Source organism: Monodelphis domestica, chromosome 3 (genome assembly GCF_027887165.1).
Source record: "Monodelphis domestica isolate mMonDom1 chromosome 3, mMonDom1.pri, whole genome shotgun sequence".
Taxonomy (NCBI): domain Eukaryota; kingdom Metazoa; phylum Chordata; class Mammalia; order Didelphimorphia; family Didelphidae; genus Monodelphis; species Monodelphis domestica.
In genome coordinates, this window is record NC_077229.1 from 380,247,169 (window position 1) to 380,270,654 (window position 23,486).

Consider the following 23,486-nt stretch of genomic DNA (forward strand, 5'->3'; position numbering starts at 1 on the left):
TAAATCAGTAAAAAAAAATTTTGGAAGTTCAATGGGCATAGCACTAAATAGATAGATGAGTTTGGGTAGGATGGTCATTTTTATTATATTGTCTCATCCTACCCATGAGCAGTTAATGTTTTTCCAATTGCTCAAGTCTAATTATAGTTGTGTGGAGAGTATTTTGTATTTGTGTTCATATAGTTCCTGTGTTTGTCTCCGCAGATAGATTCCTAAGTATTTTATTTTGTCTAAGGTGATTTTGAATGAGATTTCTCTTTCTAATTATTACTGCTGAGCTGTGTTGGAAATATATAGAAATGCTGATGACTTATGTGGGTTTATTTTGTATCCTGCAACTTTGCTAAAGTCGTTGATTATTTTGATTAGCTTTTTGGTTGATTCTCTAGGATTCTTTAACTAGACCATCATATCATTCTCAATGAATGATAGCTTGGTCTCCTCCTTGCCTATTTTAATGCCTTTGATTTCTTTTTCTTCTCTGATTGCTACTGCTAGTGTTTCTAGAACAATGTTAAATAATAGAAGTGATAATGGGCATCCTTGTTTCACTCCTGATCTTTTTGGGAATGCATCTAGTTTTTCCTCATTGCAGATGATGTTAGCTGTTGGTTTTTGTTATATACTGTTTATTATTTTTAGCAATTACCTTCTATTCCTATGCTTTTCCCATTCCTTTAATGCTTTCATTTCCATTGGTTACATATTAGATTCACAAAATTTAGAACTAAAAGATTTCTTGGGAATCAATTCTTAATGCAGCCATTCTCTATACTGTTTGGAAGATGAAGAAACTGAGAATCAGAATATTAAAGTGACTTAGAGATCATACTTTTAAAGATCTAAAATTTGAAACTCAATGTATATGCTAATTTCTGTCAAAAAAACAATGATTCTAACTTGGTTCTCTTCTGTTATTTAAATTACAGTAAGTAATCCTTTACTTGAAGTAATCAAACTATATGTGAAAGATAATTGTAATTTTTTAATGAAATTTCTAAGTAACATCTAACAGTAATAATTCTTCTAAAGTAGTTCCTTATATTGTCAAGAAGGGAAAAATAAAAATGCACTAATATTCATTCAATTAGCTTCCATTTCACTAAAAAATATTTTAATTTAAAAAGTACTATTTGTTTTTCTTTTTAAAATTTTTATTTAGAATATTTTTTCATGGTTACATGATTCATGATCGGCCCTAACTTTTTCTTCCTCCCTCCCAAAGCTGACATGCAGTTCCCCCGGGTTATACATGTATCATTATTCAAAACCTATTTTCATGTTTTTCATATTTTCAGTAGAGCAATGCTTTAACATCAAAACCCTAATCATATCCTTATCTCACTAAGTGGTCAGTGATATATTTTTCTTAGGCATTTCTGGTTCCATAGTTCTTTCTATGGTTTTTGATAGTAGATTTTCTCCTAAATTCCTCTGGATTATCCTGGGTTATTGCATTGCTACTGGTAGAAAAGTCCATTCAATTCCATTGTGCCATAATGATTCACAGTCTCTGTGTACAATGTTCTCCTGGTTTTGCTCCTTTCACTCTGCATCAGTTCCTGGAAGATGTTCCAGTTCACATGGAATTCCTCTATTATTCCTTTGAGTACAATAGTATTCCATCACCATCATGTACAATAATTTATTCATCCATTACCCAATCAATAGACACCTCATTTTCCAATCTTTTGCCAGCACAAAGCATGGCTATGAATATTTTTGTACCAGCCTTCTTCCTTAATATGTCTTTGGGGTAAAAATCCGGCAGTACTATGTTTGTATAAAAGGACAGGTATTCTTTTAAAGCCCTTTTTGTGTAGTTCCAAATTGCCCTACAGAATGGTTGGGCTAATTCACCACTCCACCAACAGGGTATTAGTATCCCAATTTTGCTACATTGCCTCCAACATTTATTGCTTTCTTTTGCTCTCATATTGGCCAATCAGCAAGGTGTAAGGTGGTACCTCAGAGTTGTTTGAATTCGCATTTCTCTAATCACGAGAGAGATTTAGAACACTTTTTCATGTGCTTTTTGATAGTTTTGATTTCATCCTGTGAAAACTGCCTATTCATATCCTTTGACGATTCGTCAATTGGGAAATGGCTTGATTTTTTTTCCCCTGGAGGAATGACTTGATTTTTTGTAGATTTGACTTTTTTCCATATTTATTTGGGAAATTAAACTTTTGTCAGAGAGTTTTGTTATAAAAATGTTCTCCCAGTTTGTTGTTTTCCTTCCATTTTTAGTTGTACTTTAAACAAATCTTTTTAATTTAATATAATCAATGTCATTCATTTTACATTTTGCATGTTCTCTATCTAATCCATGTTTACCTGTTTTATTTATAATTTCACTATTTATATTTAAGTCACTTACCCATTTTGATTTTATTTTGGTATAGGGTATAAATGTTGATCTAAACCCCATACTTTTTTTTTCTATTTTTCCCAGCAGTTTTTGTCAAATAGTGAGTTCTTGTCCCAAAAGCTTGGACCTTTGGATTTAATCAGTACTAGCTAACTGAGGTCATTTACTCCTAATCTATTCTACCCTTCTTGTTCCACTCTCCTGTCTCTTAGAAAGTACCATATTGTTTTGATGGCCACTGTTTTATAGTACAGTTTAAGATCTGGTGCTGCTAGGCCCTCATCATTCACATTTTTTTCATTATTTCCCTTGATATTATTGATCTATTTTTTCTCAAATGAACTTTGTAATAATGTTTTCTAACTATACTTTTTTTTGATAGTTTGATAGGTATGGCACTGAATAAGTACTTAATTTGGGTAGTGCTGTCATTTTTATTATTATTATATTAGCTTATCCTACCAAGGATAAATTAAGGCTTTCATAGTTTTAATTACGTGAAGTGTTTTGTAGTTGTGTTCATATAAATCCTGTGTTTGTTTTGGGAGATAGATTCCTAAATATTTTTGATTGTATAGAGAGATTTTAAATGGAATTTCTCTTTCTAATGCCAGCTTCTGAATTTTATTGGAAATAAATATAAATGCTGATGGTTTATGTGGGTTTATTTTGTACATGAAACTTTACTAAAATTGTAAATTATTTCCACTAGCCTTTTTGTTGATTTTCTGGGTTTTTTTAAGTAGACCATCATATCATCTGCAAAGAGGGAAAGCTTGTTCTCCTCATTGCCTATTTTAATACCTTCAATTTCTTTTTCTTCTCTAATTGCTACTACTAGTGATTCTAACACAATATTGAGTAAAATGGTGATAACGAGCACCCTTGATTCACTCCTGATTTTATTGGGAAAGCTTCTAGTTTATCCCCATTTCAGATGATGTTTGATTATGATTTTAGACATATACTGTTTATTATTTTGAGGAACGGCCCTTCTTCTCCCATACTTTCTAGAGTTTTTTCAATAGGAATGGATGTTACATTTTGTCAGAGGCTTTTTCTGCATCTATTGAGAGAATCATGTGATTTCTGTTGGTTTGATTATTGATATGGCCAATTATCTGGATGGTTTCCCTAATATTAAAACATCCTTGCATTCTTGGTATAAATCCCAACTTATCATAGTGAGTAATCCTTGTGATCACTTGCTGGAGTCTTTTTGCTAATGTTCTATTTAAGACTTTTGCATCTATATGCATTAAGGAGATTGGTCTATGGGTTTCTTTTTCGGTTTTTGATCTGCTTGGCTTTGGAATCAGTACCATATTTGTGTCATAAAAGGAATTTGGTAGAAGTCCTTCTTTGCTGATTTTGTCAAATAATTTGTATATTATTGGGACTAGTTGTTATTTAAATGTCTGATAGATTTCACTTGTGAATCCATCGGGCCCTGGGAATATTTTCTTAGGACATTCCTTGATGACTTATTCAATTTCTTTTTTCTAAGAACATATTTTTTAGGAATTCTATTTCCTCTTGTGTTAATCTGGGCTATTCATATTTCTGTAAATATTCACCCATTTCACCCAGATTGTCATATTTATTGCCATATAATTCAGCAAAGTAGTTTTAAATTATTGCCTTAATTTCCTCTTTATTAGAGGTGAGATTGCCTCTTTCATCTTTGATACTGTTAATTTTATTTTCTTCTTTCTTTTTATTCAATTGACTAGAACTTTATCTATTTTATTTGTTTATTCAAAATGTCAGCTCTTAGTGTTACTTATTAGTTCAATAGTTCTTTTACTTTCAATTTGATTAATTTCTCCTTTCATTTTTAGGATTTCCATTTAGTTTTTATCTAGGAATTTTTAATTTGTTCCTTTCCTAATTGTTTTCTAATTGCAAAGTTGCAAGCCCAGTTCATTGATCTATGCCCTCTATTTTTGTTGATATACATACTCAGTGATATAAATTTTCCCCTGAGTACTGCTTTGGTTGTATCCCATAGGTTTTGATATGATGTCTCCTCATTGTCATTCTCATTAATGAAGTCTGTAATTGTTTCTTTGATTTCTTTTTTGTCCCACCTGTTTTGGAGAATTAGATAATTTATTTCCAATTAACTTTAAATTTGCCATTCAATGGACCCTTGTTAATTATAATTTGTACCTTATTATGATGTGAAAAAGTGGCATTTATTATTTCAGCTTTCCTGCATTTGTTTGCAATATTTCTATTCCCTAGTACAATCTAGGTCAATCTTTGTATATGTACCATGTACTGCTAAGAAGGTATATTCCTTTTTATCCCTGTTCAGTTTTCTCTAGACACCTTATATTAATGCTAATTTTTCTAGCATTTAATTTACTTTTCTTACTTTCTTATTTATTTTCTGGTTTGATTTATCTAGTTCTGATAGGGGAAACTTAAGATCATTCACTAGCATAGTCTTACTGTTTATTTCCTCCTTGAGCTCCTTGAATTTCTTCTTAGAAATCTAGATGCTATACTATTTGGTGCATAGATTTTAGTAATGATATTACTTTGTTGATCATAGTAACTTTAAACAAAATGTAATTTCCTTCCTTATCTCTTTTTGTGGTATCATGATTTTTATTCCTGCTTTTTTATTTTACACGATGGATAATAAATCATGTTCCAGCTTTTTGCCTCGAGTCTTTGTGTGTCATCCTGCCTGAAATGTGTTTCTTGTAAAGAATATATATGGTTTTTAATCCACTCTGCTATCCTCTTCTATTTAATGTGTATGTTCATCTCATTCACATTAAGCATTATGATTAATAATTGTGTATTGCCATCCATCTTATTATCTCCTTTATATCCTGCTCTATTCCATTTTACTCTATTTCTTCCCACCAGTATTTTGCTTTTTGTCATCCCTCCATTTCTCCTTCCCTTCTATTACTCCATCACTTCCCTTGTCTTGTTCTCCACCACTTCCTTTGTCTTGTTCTCCTTCTATTTATATGTAGGTTAAATAGAATTCTGTGCCCCAATGAGTATACTCATTTTTCTCTCTACATCAGTTACAAAGAGAGTAAAGATTAAGTATTGCCCATCACCATCCTTATCCTTTCCTCCCTGTACTGACTTTTCTTGGATCTTTATGTTATATAATTTGCCCCATTCTGTATCTCCCTTCTCTTTTCTCTCAGTACAACTGTCTCTTTCAGTCCTTGATTGATTTTTTTACATCATTCAGAAGCATACATATAATATCATACATATTGTTCCATTTCATCATATTTACATATGTCATTTCATCATATATCATCATATACATCATATTATCATAATCAACTTACTTTTCCAACCTCTTTGAGTAACTTCTATCCTCTCTACTACTCATAGTAATATTTTAGAATTATAGAAATCCTCTTTCCATGTAGACATATAAATATTTTTACATTAATGAGTCCCTTAAATTTTCTTTTTCATATTTACCTTTCTGGGCTTCTCTTGTGTCTCATATTTGGCCTTCAAATTTTTTGTTTAGGTCTGTCTTATTCCTCAGAAATGTTTGGGAATTTTCTATTTTATTGAATGATCATTTTCCCCTAAAAAACTATACTCAATTTTTCTGGATAGGTGACTCTGGGTTATAAACCCAAATCTTTTGCCTTTCTGAATATCATCATGCCTTCTGATACTTTAATGCAGAAGCTGCTAGTCCTGAGTGATCCTGATTATAGCTGCATGGTATTTGAATGGTGCTTCTTTAAGCATTTTTTCCCTTGGATTTGTGGCTCTTGAATTTGGCTATTATATTCCTGGAAGTTGTCAATTGAGGATTTCTTTCTGGAGGCAACCTGTGATTTCTTTCAATTCTAATTTCATTTTCTTGTTCAAGGATCTCTGGACAATTTTCTTTAATAATTTCTTATAATATGATATCCAAGGTTTTTTCTTCATCATGGCTTTCAGTTAATCCAATAATTCTCAGATTGTCTCTCCTAGACCTGTTTTCTAGGTCAGTTTTTAAAAAAATAAAATATTTTATGTTTTTCTCTTTTTTTCATTCCTTTGATTCTGCTTTATTGTTTCTTGATTTATCATAAAATCATTAGTTTCTAGATGGTCAATTCTGATTTTTAAGGGCTGTTTTTCCTGTGTCAGTTTTTTATTCTCCTTTTTTTTTCAATTGGCCCCTTTCTACTTGCATCACTTTCATTTCTCTTCCCCACTTTCCTTCTACCTCTAATAATTGGTTTTTGAAAATTTTTTAAGCTTTTCCAGAATCTGTGTCCAATCTGTATTTTTCTTTTAGACTTTGGGGATCTTTCCTTTGTTTTCACTGTCCCCTTCTGTGTCTGTACCTTGCTTTTTGTCTCCATAAAAAAGTCTTTAGAGTTAGGTGCTTTTTAAAATGTTTTTGCTCATTTTCCCTATCTAATTGTAGGTACCCTCTAGGGAATTGGAGTACACTCTTAAACTTGTATAAATGGAGATTTTGAACCCTAGACTTCAATCCCCAGAAGTCTCATGGGTTTAGACTCATGGTTTTGTTCTCAAGGTATAAGAACACCTTGATTCAATCAGGCATACCCTTGATTACCTTTTCCTGGAATTCCACCCTTTGTATTGGGCAAAAAAATTCCTGGGGAGGTTCCCTCTGAGGACTGTGTCATTGCCTCAAACTGTGAATTATGTCCTCACCCCATGCTGAGATGTGAATTCCTGACTTTGATCTGAGCCTATGCATATTAGCCCCTTCAACCCAGATTGTTCTGTTCTAGGACTCCAGACTTCTTCACAGGTTTGTCATCTCAAGGGGTGTTAGTTGGCTCAGAAAACTAATTGCCTGGCAGGATCTCTGGGTCTGACTTAGCTTGGACTTAACTTTGTAACCTGTGATAAGAGATGTGTGGGGTGGTTGTGTGTGTGGTTTTTCTTGGCTTGTTTTTCATTTGCTGATATGCCTTCTGGTAGCTCTGCTCCCCTCATCTCATTCCCCAGATGATCTCTGCTTATCTTTTGGGTTGTTCTTTTTTTGAAAGTTGTTTCCTTCTGTCTCTGTTGGTTTTTTCATTTTGTGGTGATAGTTTACTCTTGGTCTGAGAGGATTTTCTTGGTGAAATGGCCACTGCTGTCCTAGTTACTCCTCTGTCTTGGCTCCACTGTGGCATTTTAAAGTATCTGCTTCATAAAGAGAACTGTGCTAGGTTGTAGGGAAAAGGAGAGAAACAATATTTAGATAAGACATAGTCTGTTTCCTCAGGGATCTTACTCTCTAGTAGAGAGAAAAGACACATGTGGATTAATAGAATCTGAAATACATAATAAGATCATTTTGAGAAATACAAAATGGGGCAGAGTGAATAAGTCATAGGGCTTCTTTTAGATATAAAGTATAATAAAATTTGTCTGAAATAGTAAGGAAATTAGGTGGTGCAGTAAATAGAGAACCAGATATGGAGTCAGGAGGATTCATCTTCCTGAGTTCAAATCTGACCTCACAGGCTTACTATCTGTATGACCACTGACAAGAGTAAGTTCATTGGAAGTATTATGAAAAAAGATGACAAGTTTTATAAATGGAGAGAGTGAGATGTTTCTTAGATACCCTGCAGAAATAACCAATTGTCAAGTAGAGATATGAAATACCAGAACAGAGAGATTTTAGTTCCAGAGAGAGCAATTTGAGAGTTAACCATATTAGTAAAATGTACTTAATTAAGTACTGCTTTTACAATTAATAGATATATAAACTTGAATAAGTCATCTTACTCTTCTGGCTGTCATTTTCCTCAGATTCAAGTGAGGTGGTTGAACTAGATGATAAATAAGGAAGAGACAGCCTAACTCTAATATACTCTCTACCGTTGGCTGGATGAAAATTTTAATATTTTAGAAGGATATTTAATCTCACATGAACAGAAAATTATAAGAATTCATTTGTTACATAAGGAAGGGAATAATGAACAATTTCTTAGGATCACAATATTAGAAATACATGTGGGTCTGGAAGGGACCTTAGAGGTAACTGTACAGAGAGTAAACTACAAATTAGGAAGGTAAATTATTAAGCTGGCCAAGGTCCAAGAGTTAATAAGAATTATGAAGATATGAGTTCATGTCTTTTAACTTCTAATAAAATATTATTCACCACAGCCAAAATAAAAAATAACATGTTTAGCAGGTCTTATCTATGAGATATCAAATTGTTCTTGTTCTGTCATTTCAGTTGTGTCTTATCTTCATGACACTATTTCAGGTTGTCATGATAAAGATACTGGAGTGGTTTGCCATTTCCTTTTCCAGCTCATTTTAAATATGAGGAAACTGAGGCAAACAAGTTTAAATGACTTGGCCAAGGTCACACAGCTAGTGTACAAAACCAGAGTTGAATTCAGTAAGATGAGACTTCCTGACTCTAGGCCTGATACACTCTCCATTGTATTACCTAGCTACCCAAGATACCAAATAATTAGTTCTAAATATGTGTTTACATGGATGGACATAAAGATAACTAAAATTTGGCTTGTGACTTTTTATTATTCATATTACTGGATAAAAATAATGGATTGTTCTCTTGATCTTTTATACCTTTAAATTTTCTGAATCCATTAACAGAAAATCTGCATAGAGATAACGAAGAATTTCCAGAATTTCCCTTATTATATCATCTTGAAGTATATATTCCTGCCATGCTATATACTTTATCTGTATGTGGTCTTTACTTTCTCAATTTTGTTTTAATTATTTTAAATAGTTTCATAAGAAGAGGAAAATGCAACCTCTAGTGTTCTGAAAAATTTGGAAGTGAAAATAGTCATATGAAACACTATGCAAAGCATACCAGGTGCTAGAGTAATAGGACACTACATAATTAATTACAATGAGTCTAGGTCAGGGTGAAATTTTTCATTTTCCATTGATTGGTGATGCTGAATTGTTTTCCATTCTATTCCTAGTGTATAGTAATAAAAACATCTGTATTTATTATAAACATGTAACTGAAAGTTTTTATTTTCCCTCTAACTAGAAGAAAGAAAGAGGGGGTAAGCATATGAAGAGTTTTATAGTTTGATTAGAATGCTTATAAGTAATGAAATAGACAAAAGACAGGTTGAAAGTCAAACTTTATGGCTGACCAACTGTAGAACACTTTAGAATTAGCTCTAAGATTGCCTTATTCTTTTCTTTTAGTGATTTACTAACCTTCTCAGGACTTGATTATTGAACAATATCAGCACTTGAAAATAAGAAGCAATGACCGATAACTGTTCAAAGAAATTACTAGAATAAATAATCTTCAATATTATCTCTATATCTTTTTGTAGTTTTTAAGAGATTAAATCACAGAATTTTAGATGTGGAAGTCAACCTTAAAGGTCTTTTTATCCAATCCCACCCACAGTATGAATTCCCTACATAATAAAATTTGATGCCTCTTCGAGATAATACATATCTGGCTCACTGGTGATGGTGTCATATAGGGTGACATCTTTGAGTCAGATCCTTCCTACCCACTTAATCAAAAGTCTTTGTTCTTCCTCTGTAGGCCTCTGAGACCAGGGATTCTCTGGCCCCTCTCCTGTTGGATTGACTGAGTTGACCTAGTCTTTCTAAAACAGGATATTCCTAGTGGATCTCAGGAAAGAGTTCATGTGTTCAGGGATCAGGGCTGTGCAGGCAGTGAAGCTAAACTATCCTGCCTATCATATTGTGCAAGTCTTTGGACAAGAGATCCTGCTAGAGAATGATGAGATAAATCACCAGACTTCAGGAAGCTTACTCTTTCATCAGTCTGAGAAGCATAACCTGTTGATTGTCATCACCCATCCAGACATCTGTAAGGAGATGTTGAAGCAGGTCCTGAAGGACTTAGTTCAAGGGTACCAATATGTGGTCTTGGAACTCCCTTTGGTGTTTGAAACCAAAACAATGTTATGATTCATGAAGCATGCAGTGGTGGTATATTCTGAAGCCCAGAAGCAACTGTCATGGTTAATAGAACATAATGGGATGAGTTGAGAGGAGACTGAGGCACAGATTCAGCCCTTCTGTCCCTGGAAGAGAAGCTCCAACCAACTCAGCACATCCTGAACAACTTGGGAGTGGGAGGTTACTTGATGACAGACTCTCCACCTGATTCCCACATAGAAGATTTCTTAAACATTTTTTCATTGAGGAATGGCTTCTTTACTGGCTTTGTCATAATCATATACATATTTTCTTAGCACCACTTACTCTAGGAAAGTTCCCAGGCCCTTAAACACCTATCTCTGGAACAGAAATTAAAACCTAATGAGGCTGAAGTCAAGCAACAGGGACTTAACCACAGTTCAGGAGCAGATGATATTTTATCCTTTACCTCTGTGCCATAGATTGAGCTCCTCTCATTTGTCAGGCAAACCAGCTGGGATGAGAGTTTGGGAAAAACATTGACACTATTAGTACAAAAGAGAAAATTTATGGAAGGAATACTGTCCCTCCTGAGTTAGGAACTAATTTATTAATGTCTATTTTCCCTTAATGTGTCTAATTGGCATTTTTGTATCTTAGATATTAACCCAAAGTTAATGCTTTAGGACAGTGGTGGGTAAACTTTTGAGCTTGGTATGTTGAAATTTGCCAAAAAACCAAGCAAAACTCAGGTGGTGTGTCACATTGAGAAAAATAAACCAGAATTTAGTGATATTTGTAGTTTAAATAACAAAAATGTTTAATTGTAATATATAACTGTATTTAATAAACCAAAAACTAATTGTTTAGCTTACCTGCTTAGTGACTTCTTTGTTCATCTGTAAGTTGGTTTCTTTTATTGGTCTTGATATTGTTTAACGTGTATCAGGTGCTATGAATTAAGATAAGTGAGGGGGAGGGGGAATATTTTAACCTGCCTATTAGTGACTTTTTTGTTGCTGAATTTCATTGGTTAAATCTTCAATTGAAGGTTGGTATTTTGTATACTTCAAGCTCAAGCAAGGGGTACTAACTTCATCTGTTAATGCTTCTTTTGTTGGTTTTGATATCATTTAACACAGAGAATAAAGTCTCACAAAAGTACATAGAGGGAAAAATTGTGAGTAAAGCTAATGCTATATTTTTCAGGGTGCTAAAAATTTCTGGTAACCTTTGGGAAGGGAAGGCTTTAAAACTAAGCAAGACTTAGAAAGAGTCACAAAATGCAAAATAAATAATCTGGAATACATCAAATTAAAAAGTTTTTGTACAAACAAAACCAATGTAACTAAAATCAGAAGGGAAGCAACAAATTGGGAAACAATCTTCATAAAAACCTCTGACAAAGGTTTAATTACTCAAATTTACAAAGAGTTAACTCAATTGTACAAAAAATCAAGCCAATCTCCAATTGATAAATGGGCAAGGGACATGAACAGGCAGTTCTCAGCCAAAGAAATCAAAACTATTAATAAGCACATGAAAAAGTGCTCTAAATCTCTTATAATCAGAGAGATGCAAATCAAAACAACCCTGAGGTATCACCTCACACCTAGCAGATTGGCTAACATGACAGCAAAGGAAAGTAATGAATGGTGGAGGGGATGTGGCAAAGTGGGGACACTAATTCATTGCTGGTGGAGCTGTGAATTGATCCAACCATTCTGGAGGGCAATTTGGAACTATGCCCAAAGGGTGATAAAAGACTGTCTGCCCTTTGATCCATCCATAGCACTGCTGGGTTTGTACCCCAAAGAGACAATAAGTAAAATGACTTATACAAGAATATTCATAGCTGCACTCTTTGTGGTGGCCAAAATTTGAAAATGAGGGGATGCCCTTCAACTGGGGAATGGCTGAACAAATTGTGGTATATGTTGGTGATGGAATACTACTGTGCTAAAAGGAATAATAAAGTGGAGAAATTCCATGGAGACTGGAACGACCTCCAAGAAGTGATGCAGAGCGAAAGGAGCAGAACCAGGAAAACATTATACACAGAGACTGATACACTGTGGTACAATCGAAGGTAATGGACTTCTCCATTAGTGTCAATGCAATGTCCCTGAAGAATCTGCAGGGATCTAAAAAAAACTATCCACAAGCAGAGGGATAAACTATGGGAGTAAAAACACAGAGGAAAAGCAAATGCTTGACTACAGGGGGGAAGGGGATATGGCTGAGGAGAGACTCTAAATGAACACTATAATGCAAATACCAATAACATGGAAATGGGTTCTAAACAAGAACACATGTGATACCCAGTGGAATCGTGTGTTGGCTATGGGAGAGGTGGTGGGAAGGGGGTGGGGGGAGGAAAAGAAAATAATCTTTGTTTCCAATGAATAATGTTTGGAAATGACTAAATAAAATAATGTTCAAAGTGAAAAAACAAAAACAAAAACAAAAACAAAAATCCTGGTAAAAGGTTCCAAGTACTTCTCCCTTCTACAGGGACCAGAGCCCCAGGCAGTCTTTCCCTAGCCCAGCCCAGCCCCTTCCTGCCCCTCCCAGTTGGCTGTCCTGGGGGTGTCTGGAGAGCAGCTGCTGCTGCCTACCAAGCTCCTTCCATTCATGAACTCCTATTCCTTGCCCCCATGGGAGCCCCACATACCCAAGCCTCCTGGTGCATGCCATCTGCTGCTTGCTCCTCACTTGCCCCCATCCCCCTCAACCAGCCAGTGGAGCAACCCTTTTCCCTGGGCCAGGCTAGGGCATGGCCCTGGCCATGGCTGTAGGTGGTAGGTTCCAGGTCCCTGAAGCACATTGAACCCACCTGTGGCCTCAATATCATTGAAAATGTCTAAGTGTATCAATGCTGACACATGTCCCATAGGTTCACTATGATGGCTTTAGGGTGACTTAAAAAAATGATCCTTGAGATCTATGAAGAGACCTAGATGAGAGAAGTCATAAGGCATGTGATTGGCAGTGTATATCTTTAAAGAAAGCTTCCTTTCTCCCCCTCCCACCAATCATCTTCAATCAAAATGACTTGTATAAAGCTTTGGGAAATCAAAGCTCCCCAAAATATCATGTTCCTTGGTAGGAGCTCAATAAACAGTCATAGATGAACAGTCTGCAGTTCTTAGACTGTGTTTGATTCCTCTTGTTTGTGTATTCATGTTTATGTGTTTTAAATTATTTAGATAGGATGCAATATATTTTCTGTAGGCCATCACTTTGGAGCCCATGCACCATTTGTTAAATGTCATGGGTCCCTCCATTTCTGATGGTAATTCTGCAGTGGAAGGATATCCTTCCATTTACAGGTTTCTACAAAATTTATTGCTCGTGTTGTTGATACAACAAAGGAAGTTTCACTCCTAGTTCAGCATTCCTGCCTGATTTGAATCAAAACAAGATGCCTACCTCCAGGGAACTCATCTTCCCCACCATTACTACACCTAAGGGAGCTGTGCTACTTGGGCCTCCCTAGTTATGCTGCTGTTTTAGAAGGAAAACAACAATTGAACCAAATGAGAAGGACAGTATTTCTGGATTTGGTTTATCAATACCAAATGTTGATATAGTCTCTGTCCAAAATTTGAACTAGAAGCTGAAATTGATTTTGTTTCTCCCCAAAATCCCACTGGCCCTTTTTATTTGAGAAATGAGATCTTTGTTGGAGATACTTTTTTTATTTTTCCCCAATTTTTTGTTTCCCTTCTAATCTTGTTTGCTTATGTTATGCTTGTATAAAACCTTTTTAACTTAATGGAATTACATTTTTCTATTTTCTGTCTTAAAATGTTCTCTATGAGGGATTGAGAACTTTCATTGATAGAGAAAGCAAGCCCAGTTAAGCTGAAAAAAAAAGAATGTGTTGAAAAGAAAGGATGTTTCATTTGGGGGTATTCAAGAATGAGAATTCATCTTTAAAGTTCATTTCTTCAACTAGAACATTAATAAAACATAGCATACCTGTGGATATCACACTATCTAAAAGCTTGATTTCCATAGTAAATAGTAAGTATACATTTTCCTACCTAAAAGAAGTTGGAAGTGAAAGATGATATCTTTTGGAGTCTCACCTGCCCCAAATACTCTTTCTAGAACTGTCATCTCATCCAGAAGCAAGAAGCATCAAACCTATTGGTCTCTGCTCCTGACAAATCGAATTCAGAGGTAAAAATAGCTTTCATTTCTCTTCAGTCAAGCAAGGACATCAACTTCCTGATGCAGTAATGAAGAAATGGAGTAAAATGTCCTTCAAAAAATGTCACTGTTGGACTTCCAGGTAAGCATGGCAGCAATCTAGATGTAAGTTGCTTCCTCTCCCCAGCACCCATGAAATGGACTACCTCAAAAGAACATAAAAACCATCTTCAGAATAATTGAGGGACTCGACAGTAGGGCCCAGTATTGAATGTACATGGGTTTTGAGCATTTTCACACTATAAGAGGGAAAAAAAGCTCCCACCCAAACATGAGCAGATCTACCCTCTTCCACTCCACCTACGGAGCCAGAGTCAGAGCCAACATGCACCAGAAACAGCGAGTCAGCGAGGGACACCTCTAGAGTGAGCAAGGGGCACCTCTAGGTCCTTGGGAGCTGACTAGGACTTCTGTGGATCTATCCCTGAGAACAGTTACACCAGAAACCTCTGTGCACAGGGGAGCACAGACCACGGGCGCCCTAGTGAACAGAGGAGACTGTGGAGATTCGAGAGCTTGCCTCATTCAAAAGCCTTGCTTTTTAACTTCATAAACAGAGAACCTTCCCATCTCACTCAGATTTCTGACTAAAAAGAGAAGTAAAAACCACCATAGGGATGGCTAATTGTGCCCAGGACTAACAAACACCCTCCAGGAAAAACGGGAAGAAGGTATTCACTCTTGAAAATTTTTATGGAGGGAAAACTCAGGCTACAGAGGAAAAAGAGGATGAAATTCAAACAAAATCAAAACCTTCCCCAAAAAATGGAAATTGTTGACAAGCTCTGGAAGAATTCAGATTGCAGCTTATCCAAAAGATGGAAGCCTTCTAGCAAAAAAAAAAAAAGGGAAATAATTCAAAGAGAGAACAACAGTCTGAGGGACAAGATCTCCCAATTGGAGAAACAGCTGGAAGCCACAAAAAGCAGGGTAGATCAAACTGAAAAGGAAAACCAGTCTTTAAAGACCAGAATTAGGCAACTGGAAGACAATGAGCTTGCAAAACAGCAAGAATTAATAAAGGAAAGTCAAAAGAATTAGCAGAAAACATAAAATATCTCACTGACAAGGTGACAGATCAGGAAAACAGAGTTAGAAGAGACAATTTGAGAATCATTGGTCTACCTGAAAAGCCAGAAATAAACAGAAATCTTGACATCACAATACAAGAAAAAATGTCACTGTTATGGATGACCTGGAATAAAGGACTCTGTTGAAAGGAAAGGCCATACAAAGAAAAGACATGTGACAAACAATAAGAGACAATGGGAATTTTGTCAATTGCAAAATACTGAAAAAGCAATGCATCATGAATTAAGTGTTGAAGTCACAAGATGATGTTCCAAGCATGCCTCTAAATGAATTCTTTATGAAACTTCTATAGCTGATTTCCATGTAAATATTTTAAATGAATCTTATGCTCTAAACTACACAAATAAATTCTCTTGTTTTGTGATGTAAAGCATGCTTTTTTGCCATAGCAATTTAATTAAATACATTGGTTCAATGCATTCAAATCCTAAAATCCTCAGATCTAACTTTACAGAGTAGTAATTCAAGTTTCATTGCACACCAAAAATCCTTAAAGAATAAAAGGATATTATGAGCTTAGTTTCATGTTGTGTTAAATCTTCTCAAGTCAAGTGTTTTATGGAACCTTTTTCACTTTAAATGAATGTCTTACCTCTATCCTCTGTATTACAAATTCTCTCCAAATTGTTGCACCCATTTTGTCTTGTTTGCCATGTTGTCACCCACTCCAATTGTTCACTCTTACACTGAAGCCAGGGGATGCCAAGGCTTAGACTCTTTATTCTGGATCAAGGTCCCCTAAATAACTTCCTTCACACATTGTAAACTTCCAATTAGATTTTCTAATCATATCCTATTTATCTTTTGGTTGGTCCAGACAACTTTCCCGATTCAAATTGAACATAATCTACAAACTTTAATGTTGAGGTTCCATTATACATGCAATTTACAATATCTAATACTCAAGATCAATTCCAAAATAAGTTTTGTTATTAGAAATTAAATTACTTAAAAGTAGGTAACTGACTGGGGAGAGGAAAGGGAACAACTAAGGGAACTAAAACTGTTTTTTTTTCTCACTGCAATATTAGCTTCCATTATCTTTACCATGCCTTTCCCACTCTCTACTATACCATTGTTGCATAATTTCTAAGCATAGCAGTACAAATAAGAGAATCAAAGTCTCCAAGTCAAAAAGAAATAGGTTTATTAGGAGATGGCCAGTCTCACAATAAAATCAGACTTCTGGTCAAGACCAAAAGACCCAGAGCATTGTGAGAGAAATTCCTTTATACTTCAAGAATTAGACAACTTAAATACAAGTTTAAAAATATTTTAAGACAGAGACAAAAATAGAGATGTGGATTGGTTGAAGTAATCAGGAAATACTTTTCATTGGTAGAGGAAGGCATTTGTAAGACAAGTGGAAAAAGGGGACCCTGAACCCTATTTCTTAGCCTGTTGATGTCAAGGATGAAGTATACTAAGATGACCAGGGTAAGGAGGAGGTGCCAGGCCCCCAATTAGGGCAAAAGCCTGATTATGTATACTAGAGTGTATACAAAGATGAAAGGGTGTCACTAGGCTACTAACCTAAGCAAAAGCTTCTATGTTAATGAAGACCCAGTCACAAAATCAAAACCATAATTGTGGAGGGTGCTTTTTATAGTAATTTTGAGGCTAAGGTTAAAACTGAGGCCTATGCTAACAATGATTAATGTTATATTCAAGCAGCTATCTTACTTTAGAACTTATACTAAAATAATCATAAAAGGTCTACTAAAATCATCATTTATGCTAACATTAAATATCTTAGAATTATAAATATCTTATAATTATCTGAAAACTACTGTTAACATTAAAAATCTAAGACTCATATAAGGGGATAGGGATTTTTCACTCACACTGAGCACAAGTGAAAGAAAAAAATATAATTACTTTATTCACAGGTACATGGATATGCATATGCACAGAAACTCAGACACACAGAGACATGCACAAATGTATAACAAGCTTACCACAAATAACACTTCAAAAAGATACAAAAGAAGAAAACGTACATCCCAGCATCATCCCTTGGGTATAGAGAGGCTTTCAGAGTAACCAATTATGATGCCTAATTACAAACAACAAAACACAAAGTCAAAATGACTTGGCTGCTATTGCCTAAGGCATCCTTTCTTCCAATGATCTATTTTTTTTTACCTTTTGGGGAGGTTGGATTCTCACTTGGTTGCCTTAAGAAGTTGTAAAAAATCAACAAAAAAAAAGAAAGAAAAAAGGAACTCCCACTCAGAGTCCACAGTCCTGGGGCCAGTGAAATCAAAAATCAACCACGAAAAGTGAATTTTGCTGCAGTTAAAAGAGATTCAACGTGGCCCACAGAGTTGGGGGTCAGATTCAGTTAAATTCTGATAATTTTCCAAGTATATGCAAGGATACAGTCTATAATTTGAAAACATATGGTCAGCATCATCTCTTGGAGGAAGAGACAGGATGCTTCTTGAGTGGCCCTAAAATGTCCTACCAGCCTTTTACCAAACCTCAATCTGAGACCCAGCAACTCAAAAAAAAAAAAAGGCTGAAGCTAAGAGATTTGAATATTTACTTACCCATGTCAACATGTCAAGAAAGTGAGTGTAATTCAGGTTTCAACACAAAAGGTGCTGCTAGAATATGTTACCTGAAGTCAAAATCGGCAACCAGGATGGCATCTCAATGGAACTACAAAATATCAACCTGAATTTAAAGGAACTACCAAAGTAGTAACAATAATGAGTCTTGTGCTATTCCACAAAGCACTGGAATGCCAGGGAATGACAAGGGAAATGGTTAAATATATTTGGGAGCCACATCCTTGAGAAGTGGTCAAGCAAGACATATATATAGACTGGGAGAAGCTATGATAGAAGTTGGGGAGGCAGGGAAAAGAGTTAGTCCTCAAGCAATTTGCTGGTGAACAGCTGCTGCATTTAACAATACACACACATACATATACAAATACACATACATGTGTTTCCTTTTAATTATGAGAAGTTGCTGTGGTATTGTAAAAAGTGATGAAATAGGGTAGAGACGTAGATCTAACATTTGGACAAATATGGACCTTGAGCAAGTCACTTAAATTCTTTTAAGTACAGTTTGATATTCAGTACCCATACAAACACAAAAACAAAAACTTTCTACTAGGTTTATTGGAAAGAACATCTCAGATAGAAAATGTTAAATATAAAGTTTTTTTTTAATTTATCAAACTATATAAATATAAGTTATTTTTATTGTATGTCATGAAGCAAATAATAAATTCAACCTTTAATTATTATTCTTCACTTCAATATAATTAATTTCGTTATAAGGACCTTTTCATTTTTTAATGTTTTGTCTGATCTCATATATATGTACATATAAATTATTTTATACTTTCATTTAAAATCATTTTGCATATATCAGGCCAGTTTAAATGGCCTGACAATTTCATTGTCATGCTAAGTAATTATGGGTAAAACATCCTTGTTGTGTTTCTTAACACTTCTTATGCATTTTAGACTTAAAACACATGCTAATGTGCTAATACTGGTTAGGAGAAATGTGGGGTTTTCAAATGTGGTTTTTGAAACATAGATTTCTTTGCAAAAAACAAACATGGAGAACATGTGTTTAGGTATCAGAATTCGCCATGTATCATATAAAGCCATACAAATAAAAGAAATGACATCAGTTTTCCAAATTATAAATAAATATGAACATATTCCAATCCTGGATTTACAAACTGATGATTTTATTTTTATTGGATTTTGTTTTAATTTTAAAGGCAAGGCTCAGTTTGTTCATCTAAAGTAAACAAGCCATTTATGTCTGAACACAGTTCAATATGTATTCTGAATTGGACTGTGGGGGTTCAATTGATTTTAATCCAACTGCTTTTCCTTCAGTTTTTTACTGTGTACAGGTGATCTTGTGTTGTCAAGGGCTACGCAAACTGTACCTTAAATATAAAGGGTATCCCTTATTCCAGCAAATTCATCTTCATTAGGCAGGATGTCATTGAACCATGTGACTGAATTGTCTTGTAAATTCAGGGCCTGACTAGCAGAAATACCCATGCCTGGTTGACTGATATATCTGAAATTTATGACTGGGGATGTGGATTGAAATAAAAACTGTCCAATTAGAGGCTCTGAGGAAAATGGAAAAGACTAGCTTTATAAGCCATTGATGAGAAATTGAAGTTCTCTTTTTTCTTCTGGGACTAGAACTCCTCTTTCTCTTTGACCTGCACTGTTGGCCTTATCTTTTGCTGCTTTCAGCAACTTGGGCTACAGCCCAAATAGGATCCAGGGAAGCTGGGCATGGTTTGGAGTAATTTTTAGTTAGGGTGGCTGGGTGATCTTTCTCTCTCTATTTCTCTCTAACTTTGTTAATAAATAATTCTAAATTAATATATAGTCTCTAGAAAGTTTAATCCTGACAAAAAACAAATATTTAACTTTCTTCACAATCAGGAAAGACTTCAAACACAAACCCAATGAGAGATCACACATGTGTTCTTAAAGACCTAAACAAGCCTAATCAAATTTCTTGAGTGTCATCAGCAGATTGGTTTGAAAGATATTTTTTTAAACCAAAAACTTCCATTAATCATCTCTATTATAGAGGGGTTGGGGTGAAAGCTTTTCTAGTAAAAAAAAAGTCCATTCTTAGAAAATCACAAATTCTCAGAGTACTTGAATAAGCTTTGATATTTTCCCACATTACCCTCTTGCATTCCTTTATGTCAAGGTTAAACCTATATGTATAAATAAGTTGAAAAAATAGCAGTCATTTTTAGTCATTAGCACCAATTTAGTCATTTTTTCCTACTTAGATTGTTATTTTAAGTGAAAACTAATACCATATCACTTCATTTTAGAACTATTACCTAGTCTATTATAAATATGTGAAACTTGTTTCCTAAAATATTTTTCAAGTTTCACAAATTTACCTTTGCATAAAGTGAAAAATGTCACATATCTTTAGTTAAATCAATTGGCTTCTTTGAGCCCCAATTTCCCCATCAATATGGTAAGGTCATTGGACTAGATTACTCCCAAAGTCCTTTTCATGTCTGCCATTCTACAACTCAATTTTAAAGTGTCTACAGTTTTTGCATCCTCTTATGACAGGTGCAGAAATCTTCTTATAAACTAATTCAAGTACAGTGTATTTTGTCTTTAAAACACTGCTGTATGATAGTTAATCATTTTAATAATAGAAGTTACAGTTCAGCATATTTTTTTTTGTTTTGTTTAAAAAAAGAGAAGTAAAAAAATAGAGAAGTAGATTATGCTAGGAAAATTTGACATGCAAATGAATGTATCAAACTCATTGGGAATGCAAGTATAATCCATTTTGAATGTGAACCCAGACTATTTGTTTTCAGTGTTAGAGAAATCTATGAAATCTATGAAATTGTCTAATGATTGATTTTTCCTTTATTTCATTTTTCTGAATAAGACTGATGAAATATTCAAGTAATTTATGACATATTTATATATTCTTTGAAGTTTTTTTTTCTTTTGCTGCAAATCAGATCTGCATTTCAGTGTAAGTGGAAAGTCACCATCATTCTGCTATTTGAAATGTATCTATATAAAAGTTTAAAAAGAGAAATAGACTTTTAGGAAACATTATTACACAGAGACAGATTTCTCATAATAACATTTAATTTGAGGCAATTTAAGATTTCCCAGGCCACATGTCCTATGATCCTATACAGAGGAGAGAACATCTGATTTGAAGACTGTAGCAGTCCACACCTATCTAGGGACAAGGGAAACAGAATGTAAAGATTGTCTTAGAAGAGAGCATGCTCAGTCTTGTGCATGGCTGGGAAAGCCTCTGACCCTTGACCCCAGCTTCCCCCAGGTTAGGCGGGAAAACAGGTTTCTTTGTGCTCACCTGGCTAAGAGAAACCACACCTATACCTTGTCATTAACCAATGATAATCATCCCTATGTATTGTGTATATTTGCATATCAAAGAGATTAAATACAGGGCCACAGCAAGCTCTGCCCTCTCTTGGATCTTAGCTCTCACTGATGTCTGTCCTTTAATTCCTTTCCTTATCTATCTCTCCCACCTGGGACCTGGCTTTTGGCCAGGCACTCTCTTTTCTCTATCATGTCTCCGACCTGGGTGGTATTAATTGTGGATCTCAGGATGGATCATACCTCTGCGACATCCTAAGATCGGGGTTCTGCTGTGGCCCCATTATAATCAATAAGGCCTGGTTTCTGACTCATTTCTGCCACCTCATATCTATAACTTGGCTCCACCATGCCCCTCGGGGTATCTGAAACTTCTATCCTTTTTCTATCTTTCTACCTTGTGGCTTTTCGCTGGCCGAGAAAGCCACAAAGACAAAGAAATAGAGTTCATATTTATCCCTGAGTCTGACTACCTTTGTAACCTTGTGGAAATCTCTTCACTACTTTAGGCCTCAATTTCTTAAATTACAAATTGAGAAGTCTGATAGATTTAAAGCAAGTTTTCCTAATATAAGTCTAGGAGCTTATGTTAAATAAACCATACATCATTAAAAAAATTCTGAATCCTGTCTTCTTTTTTATGCTTAAGTAATAAGATTTCTATAACCTATGTAAAAAAAAAAACACATATGCCCATTATTATATGAGTACTTATTTCTGGGACTGAAATAAGAAAAAATATAATAACAGAAAAAATAAGATTGTACCTTGTTTCCATTATATTGCATGAGTGATTCTCTTCCTTTCTTTTTTCTCCTCATCTGTCTTTTATATTAATAATTCTTCTGTCTCTTATCCCTTAAATATGGAAATTCCACCATTATTCTGTTTTTCATTCTTTTTTCCTTTTCTTGGAAACTGCATCTGAACCACCAATATGTGTGTGTACATAACCAACATATATGCAATTCACAAAACTCCTCTGACCTAAAATTCTAATGTAATATTAATAATCATTTTAATGTCAAGTAGAAATATTCACATAGATATTGTTAGAATTTTAACCTCATTACATTTAAAACAGGATTAATCATTTTCTGCCTAAACTATATTTTCCTGCTGATCTTTTTAAAAAATATTTATTGTATCATCTTTTTAACCACCCAATCTTAAAGTATCAAAATTGTCTTAAGCTGCATTTCTCATGTCCCTTATATGCAATTAATGTTTTATTCTTGTCATTAATATCTTCCAAATATGTTTCCTTTCTCTGCTTTCCTTTAAATTTAAATTTCTTCATAAAAATTTAGATACAGTAGTAGTAGTAGAAGTAGTAGTAGTAGTAGTAGTAGTAGTAGTAGTAGTAATAGTAGTAATAGCAATAGTAGTAGTAGCAGAAGGAGTAGTAGATATTCTTCATGTATCAAATATCCTACACTATGCTATTTCTAAATTTTTCCATGTTATTCTCTTTGCCAACAGTCAACATTGCCATTTCTGTTTTCATATCTCTTGATAATTCTTCATTCTTCAAACAAAATTTAGCCTCTTCTAAGATGTCACCTAATTTTCTCCAGGAGAGTTATACTTGACAGGAATTCTATAACATCTTTTAATCTTCTTGTAGAATTAATTATACACTGCTTTGTAATAAAAATATTTGTGCATCTGACATATCCTCTATTCTATATTAAGACTTTTACAGACAGAATTAATGAGTTACTAAACTATTTTTCCCCTTAGTATTCATAGAATGATTTTTGGCACACAGAAGACATAACTTACCCTCTCTAGCAAAAGGGATCCCAAATATGTTTCCTTTCTTTGCTTTCCTTTAAATTTCGCTTTCTTCATACAATGCACTAAACATGATGAATCTGGTCACCAAGGGTTAATTTTTTCTTTGGTTCCTTGTCCCTGTTTGGAGGTTATAGTTCATTTTAGATTTCTCTCCAAATATGTAACAAGCTCTATGATTTCACAAAGATAATCAATGAATGATATGCCTAGCAGCTATGGAAATATTA